Raw genomic sequence first — 18,547 nt, forward strand, 5'->3', positions numbered from 1 at the left:
ATAATTTTTAAGTGGGCATAATTGGGGTTAAATGTACCATGTCTTGACACGTCGTCTCATGCGATCCCAAGCCCGAGAGTTGTGTATGACACAACTGATAATCGTTACCTACCTATGTAATAGATACCGAATGAACATCGATCAACCACTCACTTTGTATTTATGAAATGTGATCTCATATCCTAATAACAATTTTGCAGTTGGGTCACAATGTTAATTAGCATTTTTAAACAATGAAATTATAAATATTTTTGTCTCTTTTTTGTAGATGTTTCACAACTATTTCGCCATTTATCCCCATTGTTCCATAATTTATCGATACAGAGTCAATAACAAAAATTTCCCAGTCAAGAATTTGAGAAAAAATCTCGAATAAGAAAAAAAAAAGGTGTATGTCTTTGACTACCCATTTTCTATAGTTCCTCTTGAAAAGGACTCAAAGGAGATTGATTAATTGCAGTCAAACATCTTGTTTGTTTGAATTCTTCTGAAAAATTCAAATCTCAAATCAAATCAGTGAGAATCGATTCTGCCATTTTTTTAGGAATTCAAAAAACAAATCTGTTTTTTTCAAAAAGAACATAAAGTAGGGGTGTGCAAAAAACCGACATTAACCGAACCATAACCGAATTAACCGACAAAACTGAACCGAAAAAACCGAACCAAATAAAAAACCGGTGGGTCGGTTAACGGTTTTTTTGAAAACCGAATGTAGCGGGTCGGTTATGGTTATCATTTTTTCCATGCCCACGATAACCGAACCAAACCGACATGTAATAAATCTTTGTAGGATTTAGGACTTTTCACCATATTTTAATATTTGATGTTTTTGACTGAAGATTTTTAGTATTTATTGGTTTTTCATATCATTTTTTGGTTTTGGTTGAATGTTTATTTGAATTTATGGAATGTATCATATCACTTTATTTGAATATTCGATAATAATTGGTATTAATATTATAGATTATATGTATCTTTTAATACTATGTAATATACTAATATATACAAATATGCAATAACAATTTACTCCATGTTTAAACAATTAAGCTATTTTTAGCTAAGCTAAATACACAGTTAACCACCCATAACCGACCCGCTATAACCATCAAAACCGAATAACCATAACCGATCGGTTATGGTTATGGTTATCCAGTAACCGACATCGCGGTTATGGTTATGGTTTTGGTCAAAACCGACCCAAACCGACCCATGCACACCCCAAACATAAAGTATGTTTTAAAAAAGAACGCAATTTAAAATGAATCTCAAATAGCAAGTTCAAAATTCGAGAAAACCTGTGTGGTACAACCTTCATGGTGGAAAACCCTTTGTGGTACAAAATCTTCGTGGTACAAAAAACCTGTGAAGTACAACCTTCGTGGTGGAAAAACCTTCATGGTACAAAAACCTTCATGGTGCAAAACTTTTGTGGTGCATAACCTTCGTGGTACAACCTTCGTGGTGATAAGACTTGTGTGACCAAGAAGACTTGTGTGGCAAATCAAGACCTGTGTGGTGCAAGCAAGAAGAAAGATTGAATAATAGCAAGAAAATATTGAAGTAAAGCAAAGAAGATAGGAAAGAAAAAGTCTAAGAACATATATCAGAATGGAAGTATGTCAGGAAAAGACCACAAAGAAAGCATGCCAATGCCAATCCGCAAGCAAGTAAGTATATCCCTTCAATGCCCAAAGTTAACAGAATCAAATTATACATAATGAACAATTCTAATGGAAACGATCTTAAAGGCATGTAGTCTTTGGGGCAGGGTTGTTTCAAAAGAAGGGGTAGATGAAAAGAAGGTGCATACAACGGAAGCAATGATCTTCCGAACATTACCGAGAGATATTCTAATACAAGTTGCGTAATACGAAAGTGCAAAAAGTTTGGGATGCAATTAAAGTTCGATATCTTGGATTCGATATGGTTCAAAAAACGCGTCTACAAACTTTGAGAAGCGAATTAGAAGCCTTAAAGATGGATGAGAACGAAATAATAAGTAGTTTCGCAAGCAAGTTGGGTGGTATAAAAGCCAAGTTTAAAAGTCTCGGTACCACCATTAAAGATAAGAAGATTGTAGGGAAATTGCTTATCTCTGTTCCGAAGGAGTTTCTACCAATGATGGCATCCATCGAGCAGTATTCAGAAGTGGATAAATGACATTTGAAGAAGTAGTGGGTAAGATTACAACATACGTAGAATGCCTCAAAATCCGGAACGAACCATAGAACAAATAATCTATTGATGGCAAGTTCAGACAATCATTCCGAAAATTGGCATCATGGAAAAGGATGTGGCGATCAAAGCCATGATAGAGGACATGAACGAAGTTCGTTCAGAGGAGGAAAATGACGTGGACGAAATATGGATCAAGGAAATAGAGACAAGAGCGAGTTAAAGTGCTATGAATGTAGTGAATTCGGTCATTTCGCATACGAGTGTAGTAAGCGAAAAGACAAAGAAAAAGATAAGGATGAAAAGGCTCATCTCGCGTTGGAAGAAGAACCAATGCTACTGCAAGTCAAGCAAGTGGAAGACCTTCGTTAAACTATATTTAGTTTAAAGGGGAGTATTGATGTTTAAACTAAATATAGGGGTTGTTCTATAACTAGTAGAGATTTAGTTTTATATTGTATTAGATAGTTAAACAAGTGCGAGGACTGGAAGAGACAAAGTGAAAGATTGAAACCTACAAACTAAAGGGATTGACATCTCTATCTCCTGGAGACGCGACCCTTCAGAATGGCGGCAAACATCACAAACTTCATCAGATACATCGATTCAAGGAGGAGATGCGTGGTTCGGACAAGTATTTCGATTGTTCGTAGTTTATCATTGTGTTCATGTTCGTAAGGGTTCTGACCAAAATGGTCGAACATCTAGGAGTGAATAGCTTCTTTCTCATGGATGCACCGGATGTGGTTGGCATTGAAGCTATTGTGTGTTTGGGTAAGCAAGACATACACACATTTCAAGGGACCCTGAGCTATTAGGTTTTTACTAATTTTTTTTTTAAACCAATAAGTTTCTTGTTACAATGTTTCAAACTAAATACAGTTATATTTTATTTTATTGCACATTTCCTTCCAACTATATCCCAACTTATACAATTATGGTTTTATTATCTTGCATGTTTCCAACTTTATCCCACATTAAAAGTCCTGCATACCTTACTGATACTACTATATAGAATATGAGACAAGTATTATTATGTAAAGTTAAATTCCTGGTTGGTCCCTGTGGTTTGCAAATATTGCAGACTTGGTCCTAGTGGTTCAATAATTACAAAGTTGGTCCCGGTAGTTGTAATTTTGCTCTCGGATGGTCCTTATCACTAACCCTTGTTAGATTTTTCAGTTAAATATGTGTAAAATGACATAAATGCCCCTGAACAATTAAGAAAACCAAAAATATATAAATTATAATTATTACTAAATTCAAGTGGGTCCCATTTCCTACCCTTACCCCTACCCCTCCCCACTCCCCACCTTTTCTTCTTCAATCCTCCTGACAATAAAACCTCCACAACCACAACCACTACCTTACCTCCACCACCGATAACCCACCACAACCACCGTCAACCTACCCCCTATATTTTTACCCATCTATTTCTCTCTCTCTCATCTCTTTCTCTCTCTGTAATAACTGTCGGTCATCTCATCTCTCTCTCTCTCTATAAACTTCACAATCTTCAAAAAGAGGCCCAATTAGAACAGAACAACACAACCCTTTGTTCTAAATTACTTCATTTTTGCGGTACCCATTCTTTCTTTCTTTTTCCATTTACCAATTTTTCATGGATTCATGACTCCAATCTCTATTCCTCAAATGGGTTTTGTTCTTTAACCTTAAAGCTTACACCTTTATTCAAAATCTGGCATTCTTGTTCCTTATATCTCCTGAAATAGCTGTTGTTGTTCAATTAGAGATATGGGTGCTTTTGATTCTTGTTTTGGTCTCTATTCAAGATCTAGTTCTTGTGATCTCACATAATCTGACATGCAACTCAGATGATCTTACATGATTAAGAGGCTTCATGAGTGGGTTCGAAGCACCAACTGATGGTTGGTTGTTTGCAAATTCATTTTCTAATAATTGTTGCAAATGGGTAGGTATTATTTGTGATTCTTCAAATAGGATTGTTGGGTGTGATGGGTTGACGACGGTGGTGGTGGGAGATGGTGGTCGAGGTGGTTGTGGTGGGTTACCGGTGGTGGAGGTGAGACAGTGATGGTGGTGGTGAAGGTTTTATGTCAAGAGGATAGAAGAAGAAGAAGGTGGGGGTGGGTAGGGGTAGGAAATGGGACCCACGTGAATTTATTAATAATTATAATTTATATTTTTTTAGTTTTCTTAATTGTTCATGGGCTTTTATGTGATTTTACACATATTTAACTGAAAAAACTAACATGGTTGGTGATAAGGACCAGCCGAGTACAAAAATTACAACTACCGGGACCAACCTTGTAATTATTAAACCACTAGGACCAAGTCTGCAATATTTGCCATCACCACCACCTCCTACTGTTACCCGCCTAAGATCTCAAATCTCAGATCCAAACATTCACCACCATCAGACACCTCCCTACCCACCCACCTGTTTTGCTCAGATCCAAACGACGATTGAACTGAGATAATCCCTAACCCTAGGTTGATTGCGATGATTTTGAAGGTGAAGTGGTGAACAATTTGTTGTCGGTTTCGGCTTTCTGTTTTATGAAGACGGAATTTGGGGAAAAGGGATTTTGGATTTTTGTTTTGTTTGTTGTAGCAGCCGGAGGTCGGAGTGGTTACAGTGTGATGATGGTGGTTAGGCAGTGTAATAGTGACATGTGTTTGGTGAGGTGGTGGCTAATGGTGGTGGTTGGGCGGTGTGATGGTGGTGGTTTGGCGGTTTAATAGTGGCAGGTGGTTGGTGAGGCAGTGGTTGTTGGTAGTGAGGGTGTGGGTGGCAGTTGGGTGGTGGTGGTGGTGTTTGGTGGAGAAGAGAGATGGAGATATGTAGAGAGAGAGAAGAGAAAGGAGAGAGAGAGTGTTTGTATGTGTTAATATATAAATAATAAAACTTTTATTTTTCTGATATTATAATAAATAGTTAAATGGTTATGTTAAATATAAATTGCCAAAGTACCCTTACTTTATACTTGAAAATGACAAAATACCATTCCAGTTAAGATACAATATGGATGGAGTTAGAGCCGGGGAGCAAATTGGCGACAAGATCGAAACATTAAGGAGGAAAATGACCCTTTTTAAACGATTTGGGCAAAACCATTAAAACGATCAAACCACAGGGAGCAAAACGGAAGTTAACTCTTTATTCAAGTTGGTTTTACTCGTATGTTTATTATTAAAATCTATATCCTCATAAAAGGAGAATTAGAGCTGACCTAAGAAAAGCTTACTTGGTAACCAATGAGCTATGCCAACCCAGCTTTACTTACTTCATTATTACATCATAAATATCATTTTTATTGATTTAAAATACATCATTTTCATTTATTTAAAATACATAATACATAATTGTTTTCCCCCTTCATTTGAATTTGAATTTTAAAATTGAAAACATATATATCCTAGAAGTATCTGGGGATTTCAAACAGATCATTCCAAATTTCAAAATTCAAACATAATATATGCTCTCTCTCTCTCTCTCTCTATCTCTCTCTCTCTCTCTCTCTCTCTCTCACTCACTCACTCACTCACTCACTCAAGCGACAACACTCTTTGAACTCTTCCATACAGAAAATCCTAAATCTCAAACACAACCTTAGAGATGCAGATTGAGGAGAATAGGGGTTGACATAACCTTAGCACTATCATTCTCGGTGGTGAATGTGATGGAAGATGGTCTTCAACATCAACTATCCAGACCATATCGACGCTTTCTTCTTTCTCAAATCATCCAAATCTCCGATTCAAGTCTCTGATTCGGATGATTACTATCCAGGTATCAATCAAATTTCATGTTTCTTTGTATTTGATTTCTAAATATTTGGATTTTGATTTATAGGGCTTCACTGATTTGGGTTTTGTTTGTTCGATATTATTCTAAGCTTCACCAAACTGTATCCTTAAGTCCACAATCTGAGATTGATCTATTCCGTAGGGTTTTGATTTCAGCAATATTTGATCTATTCCGTGAACTATTATGTTTTGTTCTTCGATTATGGTAGCTTCCTTCTTTTCAACGCCGTTTCAACCCTTTGTTTATCATGTATTTTTATAATTTTAGTTACAATACTCTGTTTGATTCTACATCTGACTCGACTAGCGTTGTTTGTTTGTTGAAAGCTTGTAATTTAACACTCTGTTTTGCTCTTCGATCATGGCAGCTCTGTTCTTTTCAACGTCGTTTCATCCCTTTGTTTATCAGGTATTTTTATAATTTTAATTCCAACACTCTGTTTTGATTCTGCATCTGACTTGATTAGCGTTGTTTGTTTGTGAAAGCTTATAATTTAACATATGTGTGTATATATGCATCTGAATTGTATGGAAACCTGATTAATTCGAATTCACACTGAATCTTTGTGGTTTTGAGGAAAGCTCACTTTCTTGATTAGCTTTGAAGAAAGCCTAATTCACATAGTGTAAGTTCAATTCAGATTGGAGTTGATATGTTTCTTACCTGTTTATTGTAGTTATTTTTAAGTTGATTTTTACTTCAACCACTTTTTGTGTTGCAGGTGAGTTCATGCTCTCTGATTATGTGAGTAATGAATTTTATAAGTTTTGTTGTTTTTATTTGATTGGTATAGTTTTTATTTGATTTTTGAACTTCTTGATGATCTGTTGTTCTTAACTGATCACATTCATTTTTTAATCATCTATGTATATATTTACATTTGTATATTATTGTTTCAAGTACACCTCTTTTTTTCCTTTTCTCTGTTTCTCTATAAAATGATTATATCTTCACACTTTGTTGTAGTATGGAACATTGAAAGAGGCATGGTATATGAAGATTCGTACAATGTGTTTTGTTGGGATTGAACCCTATGCAAAGGAACAGTTGATAAAGCCAAAACTGGTTCAGATCAGTGGATCCAGAATAAGCAGTTGTTTGCAACAGATCTTTCTCCTTGACAGTGGCTCCTAACATCTGATAGACTCAAGTACTACTCTTCTACAACTGCTGCTGACCTAAAGACTGATGAAGACTAAAGTGTTGATGCTCAATCTACTGATATGACTCAAGTACTGCTGAAGGCTAAAGCACTGGTGGAGCTATAGCAGTGGAATGGAGAATCAGTGGTTTTGCTTTGTATTACTTTATTCTCTTATGTAATCAGTAGTTTGTAATCAGTGGTTGCATAGATCAGTAGATAGAGTTTGTTAGGAGGTTGATGTCACTTTCATGGTGACGTCAGCCAAAGATGCTCAGTGGTTGTTCTGTTAGCTCTTTCACACAAGTCATTTTGTACGAACAATCAAGTGAGCTCAGGCTGAGGGGGAGATTAGTGCATGCATGCATTGTAATTGATTTTTGTAATAAATACAATAATTCGATTATATGTCAAACATGTTTTCTTAAAACTTATTCTTCCATTGATTGTGTGTTGAAAGTTTGTTCCATCTATTTCCGCTACAATTAACTCTGTTTCATCTTCGTTCTAATCAAACGAACACAATCAAAAGAAACTCAGATCCTAACATGTTTGAACTTTGAAGCCTCCAATTCTGGTGGAATAAAGGTATTGTTTCTTAGTAGGCTAAGAAAACTCACTTATGTTTTCCAGTATTTGAGTACTTTACCATTCATTATTTTGTTTTTTCAATTCTGTAAGTTTCATTATATGTATAGATTATGGTCAACGTTATGTTCCTAGCATTCAATAGTTAACTCTACATCCTAGATTGCAAATGGACCTGAAGTTCTGAGTAAGTTTACTGCTAAAACTAAAAAGAATGTAAGGGATTTGTTTGCTGATACTAAACAAGATTTCAATAATTCTCTTCTTATTAATGAAAAAGGTACTTGTGTGTTGACCAACGTTACCTCCCAAAACATTTGCACTTGAAGAGGAAAGATAGCGTCAGGTTCAAGGATAATCAATACAGTAGTGGTGGCTCGGTACATTCATTACAGATTGTTGGTCAAATGGATCTCAGTGTATATAAAAGGTTTGCTTCTTAATAATTTGCTTTACTCTGGTTCATTTTGAGTTCTGTTATAGTATGATACCGTGTACGCATTTCTCTTGCAGAGTGGTTACCTGGGTTTTTGCTATTTCTCTTGATTTGTTGATTTTATATGCATTATAAGATCAATAAATCATGTTTCAGGTACAAGGTTGCACACGGGAAGAAGCAACTTATAAGCTCTGTTTGTCCTTGCATTTGAACTTCTTCTTAATTTTTTAAGTATAATATTTTAATTTTCTTTTAACAACATATATATGTGGTATATGGGGAAGTCAGAGGTATTTCTCTTTTTAAAGATTTTAATTAATGAATTTGCTTTAGGGATTTAAAGATTTAATTTACTTTGCTCCTTTAAAAAAAACAAATTAGGGAAAACCCACACAAGAGACACTCAAATGTTTGACTTTTATTAGTTAAACTGCAGGTCTTGGATAAACATGAATTAATTGCCTACATATTGATTACAAGGGGCATTTTAGTCATAGTGCATGTTGAAGTTTCGTTCAGTTTTGTCTACGGAAAGTGAGTTATGGGTTTTTGTTATTTCACGGTTCAAAATGAACTCAAAATGAACAAATTATATTTTGGCTATTAGTTAGTTAACTGGGCAAATTTTGATCCAATAGGTCATTTCGATTTGATTTTTAGTCTAAAGAATACAATTGTTTCTCTAGAAAAATGTGACGTCACCCCTACGTGGTTTATTTACATGAGTCTGACGAATATGATTCAATCTGAGATTTGAATTTCATATTCTTTACGGGCTAACAACTATAACAAAGATTTAACAGAGGTGACTCACAAAGTATATTATGATGTTGAGATTGCTGGAAAACTTATTGGTATGCCATAGTTTCCTTTCTAATATTAACTTATGGGTCATGCTTGGTAGCTTAATAGTGATCATTCATAATTGTTGAGATTTCATGTGATTTGCAGTTGCATTTCAGTAACGCCTGATAGTTTTTTGACCTGCAACTCACACTTCACTTTTAAAAATGTAAAAAATTGCAAGGAAATTAGGTACATATATATCCATTGATAAATTAAGGTTCTTTATGTTACATATTGAAAAGTGGGATAAAGCCCACTTAATAAGTACATCAAATTTGAGCTTGAGATGTTATTTTTTTAAAATTTTGTTATTTTTTAAATAATTATTTTTATTGGTAAATTAAGACTTTTTATGTTGAAGCTTTAAAGATAGGCTGAAGCAGTAAGAGATTATGAGGTATAGAGACGAGAGCTTCCAAACGATATAGCCGAATCTCTTAAGTTATGTTAAACGATATAGCCGAATCTCTCAAGTTATTGGTAAAAACGCCGATATTTACCGTATATGGAATTTGTATAAAACCTAGTGGAGTAAAGTATACAACCGTGGTTATACTTCTATCGACAGGGCATTAGTGAGATTAGACGATATTGATGGGGTAGATATTGTATTGGCCGAATGGGAATATGTGTACTGTTGAATTCGTTTAATTAGCCTGTTGATGAATGGTGATAAGAAAAGGAAAGAGAGGTTGAGTGAGAGTGGTGGAGATGTACCGAGAAGAAGTTGAAACCTTCATTTGTTGTGAAACATGTATTGCAAAGGTCTGTTTTATGTTTTGAAACCTCTACTTGTTGTGAACAGATGTTAGAAAATAAAATAGATGTTTGAAACTACTGTTGGGTTAAAACAGTGTTTTATGGAGAAAACAGTGGTTGAAACCATTGTTGGGTTAAAACTGTTGTTTGAAACCACTGTTGGGTTAAAACAATGTTTTGTGGAGAAAATAGTGGTTGAAACCACTGTTAGGTTAAAACAGTGTTTCGTGGAGAAAATGGATAGTTGAAACCAGTGTTGGGTTAAAACTAACAATTTCGTTAATCGCAATGATTATTTGAACAATTTGAAGATGTCGCGATATAATCATCTAGGAAACCGTTCTGGTGCTGGTAATTCCGATAGTAAAGTCAAATATACGGATTGTGATGATACTCGATTGGTGTGGAAACCAAAGGCGAAGGTATGATTTTCATGTGTTTTCATATTTTATTATTCGATTAGGGTTTATTACTTGAAAAATTTGTAAAAGGCGCGAGGCGGAGTTTACTAAGTTTGATGTTTTTTGTTTGGTATCATTAGCTTATCGTTGTCAATTGTCAAGGTTAACGGTTAATCTTTTTGAAGTTGTAGGTGAAATGAAGAACCCTGCAGTAAATCAAATGATGGAAGTAGATCAATTGCCTGATGGTTTGTTGATAGCTCTGCAGAACCTCTAACCTCTTCGACCCAACACCAGATCAAGAAAGTCAACTCACATATTATAAAGAGGAAAACTTAATTTGCTTTCTCTTGCTAGGTTTGTATATCGTTTGGTAATTTGTTTAGCAAGTTTATTGGATTTTGTACTTGATGAATTTTGTAATGGTCTTGAATTCATGGTAGGGTAGTTGCAATTCATGTTGCTAACCCAACAATGGCTTTTGGTTTTATGAACAACTTCGCGTAAGTGTAGATAAATTGTAGAGAAAGGGCGAGCTCATATTTCGTTACCTCTTTTAATTGTAAATGGCCACGACCTAAGCACGGGGTGTAGGCATACACCTGACAGATGCGATATGGTTCATTAAATAATTTTATATAACCCAATACGGGTTTTGCCCAATATGGGTTTTCCCAATAAGGGAATAAGTGGTGTGTTGGTTAACCATGAACCGGCATAGTTTTCAGGCCCTATATGTATTGTCAAGTTATGTAAAACTGATAACATGAGATATAGTTTGTCCCAATTTATAAAATATTTTATGTGCCTTGTGCACATAAATCAATTTTGAAAATGATTTCAAAATGTGTCGGTTGATTGTATTTACCGGTGAAAACCGACGTATTTTCAAAAGACTAAGTGACAGGTGCAAATACGTAATTAGGCTGGAAGCTGCTCGGTATTGCTAAATGAGGAATTTGCAACTCCTTCGCATAAGCCTATAGTCTGATGTTCTTATTTTGTACATAATGATCCACCTGTGGATTATTGTTACAAGCTCGCCTATATTTATTACTTTGGTATTTCAAGACATTTGAGTTTGTAAAAATATTTTATATTTCAATGACTTCCATTGTGCTATTCTGTGTATGTATAACTATGACGATACCAATCTTACGTCACGATACTCCCCACCGGGCTGAGCTGTAAATATCGGGGTGTGACAGCTGAGGCGATTGCTGTGAAGGTGCTGGCTAAAAGCACAATACTAAAGCATAAAATGGTGGATCAGGTGTGAATTTTACTTACAGGTGTTTATTTATAAATCCTAACACAAGTATCTCACAGATGAATGTGGTAGGTATATTGGATGTTGTTATTCATGTTTGTTGCTCATAGTGAGACTAATGAAGAATTCTACTTCCGTTTCATCTATTGAAACTGTAATTTTACCATGAATTATGGTCTTTATAGCTTGTATGAAACTTTAATCATCATTATAATTGAAGTCAGGGAAGCAGACAAGTGCAGCCGATTGTAAGATGCTGAAAAATTGAAACAGAATATAAACATTGAAACATGCAAGTCATACAAGTTCACGCAACACACACTTTTAGGTTTCACAAATAAAAGATGATGTGTAAATGATGTATGTAAATAGAATTAAAGGGCTGAATATGAAGCCGATGTAAGCAAGCTTTACAATTAAGAGAAAATAGTTGAAAGCTTTAAAATATATTTGATCATGTCTTGACATCTTGCAGAATCTTCTCTTTAGTAGATATCAATAATCAATTTTGACTATTCAAGTTGTAATGGTGGGTTATCAGTATCACTTATTTTAAGTTTATTCGCAGATTAAAAGAGAGATATCCATAATGAAGATAGTGAGACATCCTACTATTGTGAGACTGCATGGGGTATAATTGAAATCTTTAAAATTTATTTGATTACAAAATCTCATTTCTGTGCTTACTACTGTGATATATCAGTGAATACATACTTTCATATATTTTATAATCTAATTTTTAGTGACCTAAACTTTTTCTTCTGTTAGGTTAACAAAGATGTATATAATACTAGAGTTTGTCACTGGAGGTGAGCTTTTTGATAAAATTGTAAGGTTTACTTATGTTAAAACATTGATGCATGTCTGTACCCTCACATTATTCTCAATATATTTTTTGAAATGTGATCATCCATCTCATTCAGAACTATTTCTTTCTATCTCCCACAAGTTTCCTCTTTATCGGTTCATGTTGTATTTAGATGTCTTTCTAGAATTTCATGACGATATATGCTTGATCCATATCAAGTAATGTGTAATTTAGACTTGCAGAGTAAACTTCTTCATGAGTATTCACTTCTTAGAATCAACATACAAATTAATAACTGATGCACCTGTCATTTGTAATATTATGTCTCCTATAATCAAGCAATTAGATTACACTATTGTTCCCAAAAAAAGTAATTATATTTCTAATAATATAGTCTTCTAATTCTATTTTCCTAACAACATACTTAAATATAGTATGCATGAATTTCTAAAAACCACCTGTGTTTGCACACGGGTATCACTACTAGTAATAATAAAAATACAAAACAACCCTTATAGTTTACTTTTAATTTTGTTAAACTCTATAGTTTATAAATTTATCTAACCACCACCACTACTACTACCCACTTGAATAATGTTTTTAATGTTTCAAGTTAGTTATTCTAAACTACGATAATGTTTCAGGTTTCGCTCTAAATTTTGTGAGTTAACATCCTAAAATGCACGAGTTTGGTTTGATATTCTATGTCTGTTTTTTCTTTGTTTTAATATTTTAACTTAGTTCTTATAAACTACGATAATGTGTTATGTTTCCGTCTAAAATTTACGAATTAATAAACTCCAACGCAGGTGTGATTAAATAGGGTAAATTACTTTTTGAGTCCCTGTGTTTTAGGGGTTTTAACCACTTGAGCCCAAAATCAAAATGTTTAATGCCCTGAGTCCCTATAGCCACTTTTCTTAACCATTTGAGTCCAAATTTCTAACACCATCCAGAATGTCTGTTAACTCTAAGGGCATTTTGGTCAATTACACCAAGTGTACAAGTTAATAATGCACAATGTATTTACAAGTTAATTTTACCAATATATATACACACAAACAAACACATAAACCTCTGTTTCTTTCTCTCCGCCTTAACCACACAACACTACCACCACCACCGCACTAGCCACCACAATTGCCGTCATCACCAATATCAACCACCACCCGTACCATCAACGCCACCACCAACCGCCACAATCATAAACCCCCATCATCAACGCCATCACCTCTGACCACTACCCACAGAACCCCTGTTTCTCCTGCTAAACTTCACAGGTTTCTTATCAACACCATCACTATTAGATTCAGAACTCATAGCAGAAACCGAAACCCCTTATCAGTACAAAACTCCTCTATCAACACAAACACAAAAAGTACCAGCAGAAATTATCACAGTACAAATCCCCTCTATCCTTCAACCCCCCTTATCCTTCAACCGACCCATGCCCTAGACTGAACAATATTTACAGAGCACCTGGAAGCCAAATGAGGAGAATTTGAGCAGGTGTTACTAGTGGCAAAAGGGTTTCTACAGGTTTTAGATTCGGTTGCTCCGATGACCGTACATGGTGCATCTCCAGATGCATCTCTGGCTCACTGGATCTATGTTCCCGGTGCATACGGGTATCATGTCACACCCCAACCGATGGCGGAATCAACGGGGCGCGGCACTGAGCGAAACAGATTGTTCAGAAGTTTCCACAACAACTATTATTACAAATTTAGTTAAATGATACGTCCCATACCGTATCCCAAATAAATAAACAAGTTATTATAGATAACAACTAAACAAATAGTACTGTTTCAACAACTCAGATTCAATTATTACAAGCCAAACGAATAAAATACTGCCCAGAGTCATTAAGACTCATCTGGACAAGATCTACAGACAGCTAATGCCATAGATGCTTGATCAGACAACTCCAACGGCTCCATGGCAATTGTTTATCTGCTTCTAGAGACCCCTAGGTAGACCACTACCTACAACTATTTGCTGGGCTCTAAAGCTTTATTATTGCCTCACTTCCCTAGCAAGCTAACACCTTAAACACCTGTCACATACGTTAAAATAAAGTCAATACATATAATGTAAAGGTGAGCACACAAGTTTGGTAATAGCATATAGAGTTCGAATAGTTTACGCATAACTAGGCACGTACACAGAGGAAAACGATGCATGTTAATTATCGACATGGGACCATCGGTACCAACGACTGTGGGTTGACTGTCCGAGACAGTTCGCAATACATGAATACCACCGTAATCCATGCAAGTAATTGTCCTTAACAACCCCCGTGTGAACGGGTGCTGAGTCCAAACTATAGTACTATGTTGCTAAGGCAGGTAGATAGCACTCCACGTGTAAACATAATAAACAACATTCATTTAGTCAAGTAGCACATGCAATCGGTTAGCATTCAAATAGTTTGTGTTTGATTGTGATCTGATAGATAACGTGTGTACCACCCAAAAGTGCTAAAAGCAAAAAGGGATCAAGTATACTCACAGTGATTGGTTATGGATTGAAGGGAGCGCTGAGAGTAGGTTAGCCTGAATAATTCGATAGCATGACGATGAGTAACGCGGAAATGCAAACGAGTGATATTGGGTCGAGCAGTCCGGTCGATCGGACAACAGGTTCGATTGAACGGGCGGTTCGTTCGGTTTGAAAGTCCATTTGAACAGTCCAGTTCGATCGGCCGGTAGGCTCGATCGGCTGGTCCTTTCGAGTGGATTGTTTCTTCCTTTAGGAAAGATGTGTTTGTGTATGATGGTTTGAACTTTTGAAGTTTTTGCAGCATTATCAGGACACATTGAAGTATCCTTACCTTTCAGGTCGGTCGATCGAACGGTCCGTTCGATCGGTTAGTTACTTAGTATAGTCCCATGGCAGGGTGTCACTCGATCGGGTGGCATGCTCGATCGGGTGGCACTCCAATGCTTTAAACGGATTGAAAAATGGTTAAGTGTTGAAGCATAGTATCTCATGATCCGAAGAGTAATGTTACCAATCGTGTAGCACATTCGATCGAACATCACCTCGTCAATAGTACACTTCTTGAAAATGTGGGACCATGTGTTAGCCGATCGGCTGGCCCGGTCGGGCGGCTGGGAAGTCCGTTCGGTTGGGCTGTTCGGTCGAACAGCCTAACCGTTTGGCCAGCATTCCTGACCTGGTTGGCCTATCTTCTAACACTTGGCTGTTTTGATTACTTTGATATGATTTTGAGGTGTTTTGACAGCGAGTTGAACCGTAGAACATGGGTTCTTACTTGTTTTACTGGTTCGGACAGGAATAACCCAAGCCCGACCAGTAAACTGTTCGGAACGGCAGTTTAGCGTTTAACCGATATCGGGTTAACCTCGTAGTTAGAATCCGAACCATGAACCTTGTGTTTGACAAAATGATTTGTGAGCTGGTTCAAGCTCCGTTTCTACCGGTTTTTAGTGTGTTGAGTGTACAAGAGTTGAAAGAATATCGGAAAATCCATCTTTCAACATTTCACACCGTGAAATGTCTAGATCTATAGTAGATTTTAGTTTGTTTATGTGGAAATCGGTTAGATCTAAGCTATTCACGGCTGAATGACGCCAAAACATGATGTTCTTGAAGAACACTATGATGACATCATCCAAGAACACCTATATCTTGGTGATTTCACGGTTAGAATCCAAGTTTTGAAAGATAGAAAGGTGTATAATCATGTAATGAACAAGAACGTACAAGATTTAGAGTAAAAACTTACCAGATTGGAGAGGAATCCGAGAAAAAGTAAAGAATAGGAGCTGGCCGGTCAGAACTTTCCAAAAGTGGAAATGAAGACAATGACAGCCCTATTTATAGGCCTCCAAAAGGGGAAAGGTGTAACCGATCGGCCAGGCATGTTGATCGAATGGGCTGTCCGATCGAACAGCATGTTCGATCGGTTGGCCTGTTCGATCAGGTCATCCTGTTCGATTGACACAACCCTTTGAGCGTTTTGCGACGGTTTTGATATTTCGATTTCGATGAACGATGTTTTGAGTATGATAGAGTTCCTAATCAAATTACTTTTAATTCCAACCACTATATCTAACATACAAGCATCTATAAGTCACACCTCGGGTTCGATTTCGATTGAGTTTGATTGCCTTTCGAGTTTCGATTCAATTTGATTGATTCACCACACATAACATCATAAAATAAACACGCACAAGCAACACATAAGGCACACACACACGTATACGCACCAAAATTCGCTTAGTTCGAGATTCGAGTTCGATGATTGATTGATTAGCTTGTTTGTTGATTGATTAACTTTATCGAATTGTTACTTCCTATTATTCAAGGTTGATTAACGATTCGCATTCGATTAAAATTCGATTCATTTTGATTAGACAACACTTACTCCACATAATACAAAATTTAAAATAGATTAATTACAATAAAAGTCAACATTTGACTTTGACTTCGACATTCGAAAACACGGGGTGTTACAGCCTCCCCTTGTTTAGGGAATTTCGTCCCGAAATTAGGCTGAAAGCCGTACATCACCGTGATTTTACCAATTTGATGCTTCAGATCTATCTGAACAACTGCAGGTACTTGGCCTTCATCTCGCTTTCGAGTTCCCAAGTGAACTCTGCGCCTCGTTTGCCTTCCCATCGTACCTTCACGATCGGGATGCGAGAGCGCCTGAGTTGCTTGGTTTGGCGATCCATGATTTCGACAGGCTTTTCCACGAAATGTAACGTTTCGTTGACCTGAAGATCGTCGAGTGGTATGATTGAATCATGATCAGCTAAGCACTTTCGGAGGTTTGACACATGGAAAGTCGGGTGGACGTTACTAAGTTCCTTCGGTAACTCGAGTCTGTAGGCAACTTTTCCGATTCTTTCCAGAATCCTAAAAGGTCCAACATATCGAGGCGCGAGTTTCCCTTTCTTGCCGAATCGGACTACACTCTTCCAAGGTGATACCTTTAGGAGTACGTAGTCACCAACTTCAAATTCAAGGGGCTTGCGTCTTTTATCGGCGTAACTTTTCTGTCTATTCCGAGCTTTCACCAAGTTGTCTCGAATCTGGTGGATTTTGTCAGTCGTTTCTTGTAGAATCTCGGGACCGGTTAATTGAGAATGACCGATCTCGTGCCACACAATAGGCGAACGACATCTTCTACCATATAAGGCCTCGAATGGTGCCATTTGGATGCTGGCATGATAGCTATTGTTGTACGAGAATTCGACTAATGGCAGGTGTTTGCTCCAACTACCTCCAAAATCAATAACACACGCATGGAGCATGTCTTCCAGAGTACGGATCGTTCTTTCAGTCTGTCCGTCGGTTTGTGGATGGAATGCAGTACTCAGATTAAGCGACGTACCAAGGGCCGCTTGAAACGTTTCCCACAATCTCGAAGTAAACCGAGCATCACGGTCAGAGATGATGTCGCGAGGCGTACCATGATTACAAATAATCTTGTCGGTGTAGATTTGGGCTACTTTGGCCACCTTATAGTCTTCTCGTATCGGCAAAAAGTAGGCTGATTTGGTTAGACGATCAACTATAACCCAAATACTGTCGTGACCTGATGGCGTGGGCGGAAGCTTCGTTATGAAGTCCATAGCCATGCTCTCCCACTTCCATATAGGTATCGGCGGTTGTTCGAGTAAGCCAGAAGGTCTTTGGTGTTCAGCCTTGACTCTTGCACAGGTTAAGCAACTACCAACATAGAGGGCGATATCCCGTTTCATTCCCGGCCACCAGTACTTGTAACGAAGATCCTGGTACATTTTGTCAGCTCCGGGATGAATGGAGTATCGGGATTTGTGGGCTTCGTTCATGATGATCTTTCGCAAATCGGTCCTCCTGGGGATCCAAATTCGGTCCAGATAGTAGAATATCCCATCGGATTTGCTTACCAGCTGAGCTCCATCGTGATGAATCCTCTCTTTCTTCAGTGTACGCTCGTTAAAGCAAGCATGTTGAGCTTTGCGGATGAGGGTTTTGAGGTTATGCTGGGCTTGAATATTTCGGACACTAAGCACATAATTCTTTCTGCTGGGCGCGTCGGCAACCACATTCGCCTTGCCTGGGTGATAACGAATCTCGCAGTCGTAATCGTTGAGGAGTTCTACCCATCGGCGTTAACGCATATTGAGTTCCCTCTGGTCGAAGATATATTGTAAACTCCTGTGATCGGTGAAGATCGTACACTTGGTACCTGATGTGTGTAAAATGCAACATATAAAACACATCAATTAAGGCATAAAACTAACCCTTTTTAAGTACTAATGTTGGAAAAAGAGTGTTTTTGTCTTCCTTTTGTATTTTCAGGATGAA

This window comes from Helianthus annuus, chromosome 14, assembly GCF_002127325.2.
Source record: "Helianthus annuus cultivar XRQ/B chromosome 14, HanXRQr2.0-SUNRISE, whole genome shotgun sequence".
Lineage (NCBI taxonomy): Eukaryota > Viridiplantae > Streptophyta > Magnoliopsida > Asterales > Asteraceae > Helianthus > Helianthus annuus.